The sequence below is a fragment of the Sander lucioperca genome, chromosome 11 (assembly GCF_008315115.2).
Source record: "Sander lucioperca isolate FBNREF2018 chromosome 11, SLUC_FBN_1.2, whole genome shotgun sequence".
Classification (NCBI taxonomy): Eukaryota; Metazoa; Chordata; class Actinopteri; order Perciformes; family Percidae; genus Sander; species Sander lucioperca.
Genome location: NC_050183.1, coordinates 4,593,495 through 4,603,277, shown reverse-complemented (window position 1 = coordinate 4,603,277; position 9,783 = coordinate 4,593,495). Strand labels below are relative to the sequence as shown.

General features: G+C 40.0%; 1 long non-coding RNA gene across 1 annotated transcript; it reads right to left on the bottom strand.

Annotated features, from left to right (window-relative positions):
- Positions 1–3,919: 3,919 nt before the first annotated feature.
- On the bottom strand, positions 3,920–6,751 carry LOC116055453. Its single transcript, XR_004106292.1, has 2 exons — positions 6,639–6,751; positions 3,920–4,159 (listed from the first exon to the last, which is right to left on the bottom strand). It is a non-coding gene; the product is annotated as an uncharacterized LOC116055453 (long non-coding RNA).
- Positions 6,752–9,783: the final 3,032 nt, after the last annotated feature.

Here is a 9,783-nt window from a genome sequence, read left to right as displayed (position 1 = left end):
CCCAACTGCTCGGGGCGCCTTAAATGGGCAACCCCCTCACTCTGACATCTCTCCACTTAGTGCATGTATAAGGTCCTGTTTGTGCATGTTTGCCGGTCTGTAATGTAACAACAGAGTGTAAAAATGTAATTTCCCCTTGGGGATCATTAAAAGTGTATGTCTTCTTCTTTAGGATCATATGTTGTGTGTACAATTTATATATTTATATACACAAATTTATATTGTTATTTATAAATTTATAAAGTAGCAAGAAATGGAAACACACAAGTAAAGTACAAGTCCCTCAAATGTGTACTTGAGTGTATGGCATATGATTTGCAGTCAAACCACAGTGTGAAAAAGTGACGAGATAAATGAGTTTTTGGCTCATCAGACAAAGATGACCCTTTTTTGTTATAAGTTTCTATTAATCGGATGCAAAAGAAAAACTATGGATCAACGATAAATGTCTTAGAGTCTGTGCAGTTTCTTAACTATTATGCTTTGACCAGCTTGATGCATTGGATTTTCTCTAGAGTGTGTGTTATAAACTCTGTGTGGGTGATTTTTCTCAACATTTTCTCAATAGCAACCCAACAAAATAACCTTTACATGAATACCACTTGGATTAGACTGTATTTGACAATCTATTGAAAGCTAGCTACCTGAAATTCTTCTGCATTAGGCTTCACCAAAGAGAGGAAATTAGACAGAGATGCCAGGGCTAACATAAAATACCTTTATGAAAGAAGCAGAATAAATAGGGATCAACATAACAAATGCAATGCATGTTCCAGAGGCAAAAGGAAATGGAAAAATGGAAATGTGCAATGGATCCTATCCTTTTTTCAGATGATGGGATAGGCTTGCCATGTTTAACCTAACGCTGGGATGTTTGATTAACTGTGTTAATCATTTCCCATCTGCACTGAGCCCCTGTCTCTGCCTTTTGATTAAATTTGACTAGTCTTGCATTGTTCATTATGTGTACTTGTCAAATAATTGACTGCTTGGAGGCAAAAAAAGAATGTACGCCTTTCAAACTTGATGAGGAAGTGCTTTAATATCATGCCATTCACTTTGCATGGCATGTCCCAGAGACGGGCGGAGGAGAAGGGGGAGAAGTACCTCACTAGCACAACCTCGTGGGGTGGGGGTCGGAAAGGTTATCATGATTTTTTTCTGTCTGGTTTTCAACAAGGTTTTACTCCCTGTCGTTCATGTCCAGGGTCAAACACTCTGAATTTTGGCCCAGCTGATTCAGAGTTGTGTATGGAGGACACATGGCTGGAAATCAATTCACAGCATGATCTCAAATGATAGTGGTGATAGAAGAGGTTAATAAAAATGTCTTGAAAAAGGTAATTATGAATATTGTTTAAGCATGCTGTTAGGGAGGTGTAACAGAATAGATTCAAGGCACACATTTGAGTTTCCAATGCTACCCTCCTTTTTAATTACTTCACAGCACAAGTGAATCAAATCATAAAGCTGTCAGCCTTCACTAAGAACTCAGACCTGCCGCGATAATGATACCTGACTGGAATGACAGCTCCATGCTGTGTTATTCCTGGGGTTAAGGGTGTGTAACTCCAGGCTCTTCAGCACCATCTTTGCTCACGGCTCTTAATTCAGTCTTGTTTGTATAGTCCTTAATAAAGAAGCACACCACTTTGTATGCATTTGCGGCGGACTGACAGGCACTCTTTCCCTCCTCCAGGATAAACAGGAACCAAACACTCAACACGATTAGCCTCCTAACATAAGTATAACTCAGTGAATGTGATTAGCCTCGTAACATAAGTATAACTCAGTGAATGTGAAATAAAAGACAGTAAGAAGGGTTTATGGTCACGTAAGACTCTTTTTGAAACTATGCTATGAGCCAAGATCATCGCGTGTGTGAATGATTCATTCATAAAAAGCTTGTTTTAAGCAGTCCCGGTAAAATCGCCTCAGTGTGGAAGTAAAATGAATATACTTGCATGGTTCCACAAGAATAGTCTACTGATGGAGTTTTAATATCATGGCTGCTTCATCTCAATTGCTATAGCAACATCCTAACTTCCCTTGCCAGGCTGCAGGTTTATACATCACGTCTCCTTTTCAGCTTTACACAAACTGCTGCCGCTAAGATCACAAAGGACCTTGTTTCATTTACAAACCAGTGCATTTTTCAGGTAAGGATATTATGTCATTGACAGAAAAAGAGCCAAGAATTTCATCCTTGTTATTTGGGAATGTTGAATTTTACATTTCAGACACTTTTAGCTCTCAAAATGAAGGTAACAAAAACACAGTTTTAAAGCAGAGTGTTGTCAGGTGTCCTTGTTAGGATACAGAGACAGAAACACAGTGAGGCAGATGGAGCTGCGGAGAGAGAGAGAGATGGGTATGTCTGTGTTTGTGTGTGTGGGAGGTTCTCCCCAAATTACTAGAGTGAACCCATAGGTCATTGGTTTGTCATGGTAAACATAAGCCGTTGGAATTGAGTTCAGGAGCTTTCCCACCATCGCTCTGAGGTGGCAAAGGCTCAGCCACTGCTGCATTCTTGTGTGTCTTACCATTAAGACCCAGTGAATACATGGAGACAATGGTCATGTGGTCAATGAGGAGGTAGCAGTGGAAGCAGCTCAGACTTGGGCAAAGGGTGAGCACTCTGGAATGGACTCATTAAGTCACAGCTGTTGTGTTAGGAACAATAAAGCTGGGACTCTTCTCAAACCTCTACAGCACCCAAACACCAAAACCTCAGCAGAAGATGTGCTGTAGTGTGTGTATATGTGTGTGTGTGTGTGTGTGTGTGTGTGTGTGTGTGTGTGTGTGTGTGTGTGTGTGTGTGTGTGGAGGGGGTAATTGTAAGTAGGACTTAGTAAATATTTATAAGTTTTTGTGTTCAAGTTTGAGATAGTACTGGGCATATACCAGTTTTAATTTTCTGTATAATATGAACTTTTCATATACCGCCATACATACATAGCTGAAACAACTGCTGTAACTCTTCAATAGGCAGCAAAATCTATAATTGTGTTCACCGCGAAGTGCATTGCAAGATGTGCCTCTATTAACTGCATACCTTTCTTACTACTGGTTATTACTTTTAACACACATTTAATAACCTACAACTAACTATCTTAAAACACCATGGCACACAACAATGTGTGACACACAAACAATTTGTAATACTAATAATTGTACATTTACAAAATTACACCACTGAACGCCATGTTTTTATATTCTATTTTCTTCTGACAGTAGAATAACCCACTATAAACTTATAATAAGGCCCAGTCATGCAAAAAAAGAAAGTATATAATGATACACTTTGAAGCCGCCAGAATCCTAAAAAATACTGTGATACAAATTTTTGGTCATACTGCCCAGCACTAGTTTGAAAGATATTAGAAACAGGAAAGTCTTTTTTGTATAGGCGTCCACTTGTCCAATGCATGAAATTGTTTCTTTTTTGTTGGACAAAGTACACAATCTACGGAGGAATTTTACTATTTTATATTTTTTGTTGTTGGTCGTATTTCCCATCTGGATATCTCAAGTGAGTCAAAGCTAACCTTGCTTTTGAATTCAAAATCCTGCTCGATCCCACGCCTCATGTCGACACAGTAAGAGGAAGCCAAAAAAGCAAAGCCATTGACCTCTCCATGGTTTGGGGGTCTCAAAATTATACCACCCTTCCTCTCTTCAAAAAGCAGTCCCCTGCTGCTGCAGCCTTAGTACTGCAATGCCAACATCATTGCACTAGATTGGATTAGAGAGACAACTAACTGTGAGATGGAGCCCAGGCTCACCACCAGTCCCATTTCTCATGTAAATGCCACAACAGTTCATGGTGCTCTCCATAATAGAATGGATAAAACACAGTAAAAGGTTCCTTTGTCTGCAAAATTACAGACAGTGACATCAGTTGGTGTGATCTTTTTCCTTTTTTGTTCACTTTTGTAAAAACTCTCACAGCGCCTGGGAAATAACCAGAGGAGCGAGTCCCTGACTCATGTCATAGTGTATTACTCTGTGAGAGGTTGTCTTGGAGCGCTGAACTCTGGATTCGTTCTCTGTTTCCTTTTTCCTTTCCGTCCTGGAGTCGGCGGTGTTTGCTTTGGAGCTGACAGTTGATGTTTTAGGATTACGGAAGCCGACCCACCAGCAGGCATGAAATCTTAACCTGTAACAACAAAGTCGCTACGATCAGCATTTACACTAATGGGAACAATGACAACCTGGCCCATGAATGCTACAAACATTTTGGCAGTTTAAACTTGTCTTTAATCCTCATCAGGAAAGTATTTTGTAGCAGTATTGTCCAATGCATGGCTTTAAAAACAGACATGGAATGCAAATATTGCAAAAAGAAGCTACATAAACAGAGAATGGGTGCAGGAAGAGCCAAAGAGGCTCACGTGCAGGTCATCAAATCCAAGAATTCACACCTTGCCACTTCAGAAACCACAAGTCAAGAAACCTAGTTTCCAGCTGAAAGGTGAGCTAACTTCCACTTAAATATTTATTTGCATTTAGGTGTCTGCAGATACACCCTGTTTCTTTCCAGACGAGGTTTGTGTGAGATCACGACTGCACATCTTCACATGACCCCTCGTCACTCAAGATCTTTCTCGCATTTTCATAACAAGGTCCACCTGGATACCATCACCAGATAGTATCACATGTAATTATCACAACAAAGTTGGGGCCTTGTGAGCCCTGAGTACTTGGTTGTAAAAAGAAACCAATGTTTGTGTTTATCTTTTCGAATTAGCTGGAACCGACTTTAAAATTAACTTGGATCTCAGAGGGTCTTTTTTTTTTAATCATCACAAATCCTCTCTTACACATGAGTCCATGCTTCATCACATGCCTGTGCTGAAGCCTTTCTAAATCCTCACAAACTTGTAGTTTGTTTAAAGTGAAGAGCAATATGATAAGACATCTCCCGAGAGGTGGGTGTCAGCTGCTTGGTCCCGTTATAGTTGAGTGCAGTGGTGTGTATTGGTTAAGCTGGTATTGGACCATCTCAAATTTGCCCCTTGGTGTCAGATAAGCATACCCCCCCAACACACACACACACACACACACACACAAAATCGCTAACCGCTCTCCAAACAGCACCCCCCTCAGCTGTCTCCCTCCTCTGGGAGACTGTGAAGGCCAACTGTGCAGCCACAGAAATGAGCTGCTAATCCCTGTACAGGCTCCCAAGCATATTACAATGCACAGAGCCGCCGGCCCATCAGCCACTGTGTGAGTGTGTGTGACTGTGTGTACTATCAGTCTATGTGCATGCATGTGTACATTTAGGCATGTGTCAATCTGTTTGAGTGCCAGCTGCATAAAGCAGCGTGTATACATGAGAAGGCGAAAATGATTGTTGTTCCTGTCCTGCGTGACCTCAGTAATAGCTATATATCCCCTTGCAGCATTTTCTAAGAGCACAACCAATTGCCATTGCAGGAAGAAGATTCCACTTCTCCCCAACAAGTGTCTCAGCCTCCTCTCTCTCCCTTTCACTGGAGCGAAGTCATTACTGGTGCTTATGAAAGTGAAATGAATGAGAGCGTAAGCGGATGGATGGCAGGTCATGGCCTCTGGGCCTCTGGGGAGTGAGGACGCATAAACTCATCACATGGTACTGATGGAGGGCCACTCACCTAAACCGCCATCTCGATCTGTCCACCCTCACCACGTCCACCAGTTTATGCCCTTGCCACACAGACGAGCACAAAGGTATGAGGCAGGAGCAATTTTCTACTCAAGTAATGTTCACAAACAGCCATAAATAACACATTTGAAGGCAACTCAGTGTGATCACCTGTAATCTAACATGATAAGGAAATGGAGATGTCACCTGAATACAGAGACCCAGCATCAGCATGCCCTCCCTTTGATATTACTCCTGATTGGTGTAATTGCAAAGGTGGGCCTTTGTTTGAATGGGTTAATATTGTTATGAGGGAGCTGTTATGAAATCATGCATTTTTAACAAGGAGAGCTGATTTTAGTCTTCAAATACAAATTGAAATATTCATCAGTATGTCTGCGCCAGCCTTAAAAAAAGATGTTTTGGTTTTGGGAGTGTAAGCAGCTGCTGCTTTAATTCCACAGGCAAACCTTTTCTCCATAAGAGAGGACTTCATCAAAAGAGATTGTCCTGTAATAGGAAGGTCACATGTGCAATCCCAAAACTTTGTTCTTTCAAAGTTTCCTTTAGAAAGGCACAGCATTTCTACTTGCTTCTTAACTGTAAGCCTCAATGCATTAGCATCAGCCGTAAACATACATGTACAACTGTAGTTTGATTGAACAGGGTCTCTTATGATTTGAGCCTCAACAAAGCTCTGTTTAAACATTTTAAAATGGATTCAGGAAGTAAATTAAGATATAAATAAAATTGTAGTTTGACCAATTTGATATTAGGGGTGTAAAAAGGAGATTGATTTATGATTGGACAGGTGGTTATTCTCTGACAGTTCAGACTATGATAGTGCATGTAAAAAACAAACAAAAAACAGCACACTTAATATATATAAATGTTACCTCCACTAAGGGGGACAGATTGTCAAAAAAGCCTACAAGCACTTTCACCACTTTGAATTCCACTGATACCTTCAATGTCTACAGGCATAACAAGGGCAATTTTTCACAGCTACCTGTCTGTGACACATTGTCCACTTATCCATCAGCAGGCCTCAAAACGAAAGCATTTGCCGTGAGTTTTCATCTTGTGCCTGTGACGTCTGGCCAGTCATATCTCACTCAACTGTTCGGTCTGTAAGAGATGAAAGAGTGTAAATATTAGACTAAAACTGAGTCAGAATAAAACAAATGATGTCCATAAAAAGAGAAATTTCTCCAGGACACAGTTTGTTAGAGAAATAAGAAGTAAACATCCTGAACAATCTTCTTTCTGACCAGTCATTGCAAATGTAATAAAACCTAGTTGTGGATTGATGGACGTCTGGCAGAGTTGGGTGAGACAATTGTGCACATAATCAGCAATTACCCTAATGACAGTGCTGACATACATTGTGGTGTAGGGTTTGAGCGTGTGTGTCAGGGGGCTGGTGAGGGTAGAAGGGCATGGGAGGACGGGGGTCTGCTGAAAGCCCTGTCGGAGTCTCTGAGTGATGGCTTGTCAACGAAGCACTCCTGTTTCAGACAGATTCAAGGCTCAGGTGGCTCCAGCGGGCCCTTCTACCTCCACATGGTGTTTCTCAGGTCACGCCCGTCCGGAGCACTGGCACTTTTCCACACTCCATCTGCTGCACACTGCTCCCTCTCTTTCCCTGTATTTACTAGCCTCTTTAATCTGCTCATTTTACCCTCCTAAACTCCTGAGTTGGGCAACATAAATCTCAGATATGAATGCCCAAAGGCTTTCATTTAGCTTGTTGGTCACACCCAAAAATACTGTTTTCCACTGCAGCTTCAGCTATGCTGTATGCAAGTCAGGTAGAAAATACATAATCTGATTTTTAAATATGTGGTGCGATATGTTCAGTGGTAGAAGAAGTATTCAGATAATATTCTTAAGTAACAGTAAGAATCGACAAAGTGAAAATACTCCATTACAATTACAATTTTTTTTTTTTTATTACAAAAGTAAAAGTACCGTGTTATTATCTGCAAAATGTACTTAAAGTATCAAAAGTAAAAAAGCAGTTCTGCAGAAAAATGGCTCCTGTTGATAAATTACTTAGGGATGCACGATATATTGGCAATCACAGGCTGATGTTGGTCATTGACATTGGTCCGATGAGCATAACTAGTCCGATGTGAACAACCAATAATTATTTCCTCCTAGCTGTTGTTGTGGGTCAGGGCATCGCTGGTGTGTGGGTGTGGGTTGTTTTAAATTTGTTTTGGCCACACAGAGTTTGTGACGCAGCACAGGATTTACATGCTGAAGACAAAGTAATGTCTGCGGTCTGGAGGTTTCTCAGTGAAAAAACCCCCCACAAATTGCAGGATGCAATACTTGCAAGTTTGAAGCATAGACTATATAAAATGGTCACTTAAATGAGAATAGCTGGTCCACCTTAAAGCCAGCCCACCTTTTTATTTAACCTTTATTTAACCAGGTTAATGTCTCATTGAGATATAAAATCTCTTTTTCAAGAGAGAGATCTGGCCAAGATAGCAGAACAAGTTTGTTACATATAAAAACAATTTACAATCACAAAACAATCACAAAAGAGGCAAAGACATCTCAAGTGCATTTCAATTAAATCAAAGTACCATTAGTTAAAACATTTGCACATGTGGATGGACTCATGTTCTATGGTTTTAATATAATCTTTAAAATCATTTAAGGAAATTAGACACTGTAGTTTGAGTGTTTTCTGTAGGTCATTCCAAGTAGAAGGTGCGGCAAACATGAAAGCCTTTTTAAACAACTCTGTCCGGGCTTGTGGTACATTCAGTGAAATAGTGTTCTGGGACCGTAAACCATAAGTACTCTGTGTAAAAGAAAGAAATTCAGATATGTAACATGGGAGCCTGCCTAAAATGCCTTTGTATATGAAAATATAAAGGTGAGTAAGCCGGCAATTTGACAGAGAGGGCAAATTTACTGTGGAGTAAAGTATACAGTGATGAGTGAGGGGTCTGCAATTTGAAATGAACCTTAAAGCTCCATGATACACAGCATCCAACATCTGAAGACACTTTGATGGGGCATTCATGTACAACAGATCACCATAATCAATAATAGAGAGAAATGTGGCATCAACTAGCCTTTTTCTGGCAGAAAAAGTAAAACAAGATTTGTTCCTAAAGAAAAAACCTAGCTTCAATTTCAACTTTTTTACTAGGTTCTGTATATGAAGCTTAAAAGAAAGGTGATCATCAATTAAAAATCCTAAATATTTATAAGATGAAACAACCTCAATTGTTTTACCCTGATCAGTAACAATATTCACCTTAAAGGGACGCTATGCAGTTTTGGCAATTTCTGTAAAGTTGTAAAGGTGTAAAGTTTTCTCGCTTTTTGCTCACAGGTTTCTCTATAGAGCTCCCCCTACAGCTTCGGAATAGATATTTGGCAACACTGTGTAAAAACTCAGTCAGTCTGCTGTTTCCTCTTTCTTTTGGCCGGCGGCTCGCCAGACAAAAGTTGTAAGGGTGGTTTTTCCGCTCACAGGCACTAGCGAGACGACCACCATTCAACCCGAAAAAAAGTCATATAACCATTCCAATGACTCCGAAGCTGTTCAGTTAAGGTAAATTAAGCTAAAAAAAACTACATAGTTCCCCTTTAAGTTTGTAAGCCTGAGCTGAACTTGTTGCTAGCTCCATAGCTAACCCCCTTTACTTTAACCAGCAGGTAGCAAGCAGCTTGGGTTTTGTTAGTGACAAGCTGCTCCTCCTAGTTTGCTTTAGTGATCTCTTCCTCACCAACCCAGGGAAAACCCTGATTAGACATAAAATCTAAACAGGATATTTAATTTTATGATCCTTAGTTACTGATTTATGATCCAACCTTTTCACAGATGTGAGTTAAACTGAACTTTCATTAAGTTATACACTTGCTACAAGTTATAAAAGTGGCCTAAAACTAACACTGCTAGTTACTTGTGTTTTTCATGGTGGGAAAACACAAGTAACTAGGAAAATCTATGATTTATTGGCTTTTCAAAATGCAAAATAAAGATTAAGATTTAATTTGCAAATAAAGAAAGACATTAGAAATAAATAAAGAAAAGCAGGAATCCACCGAACTATCTCAATGAAGTTAGGGAAAAAAAACTTATTCTGTTATATTTACGGCAGATTAGACGCTTCACATTGGGCGGA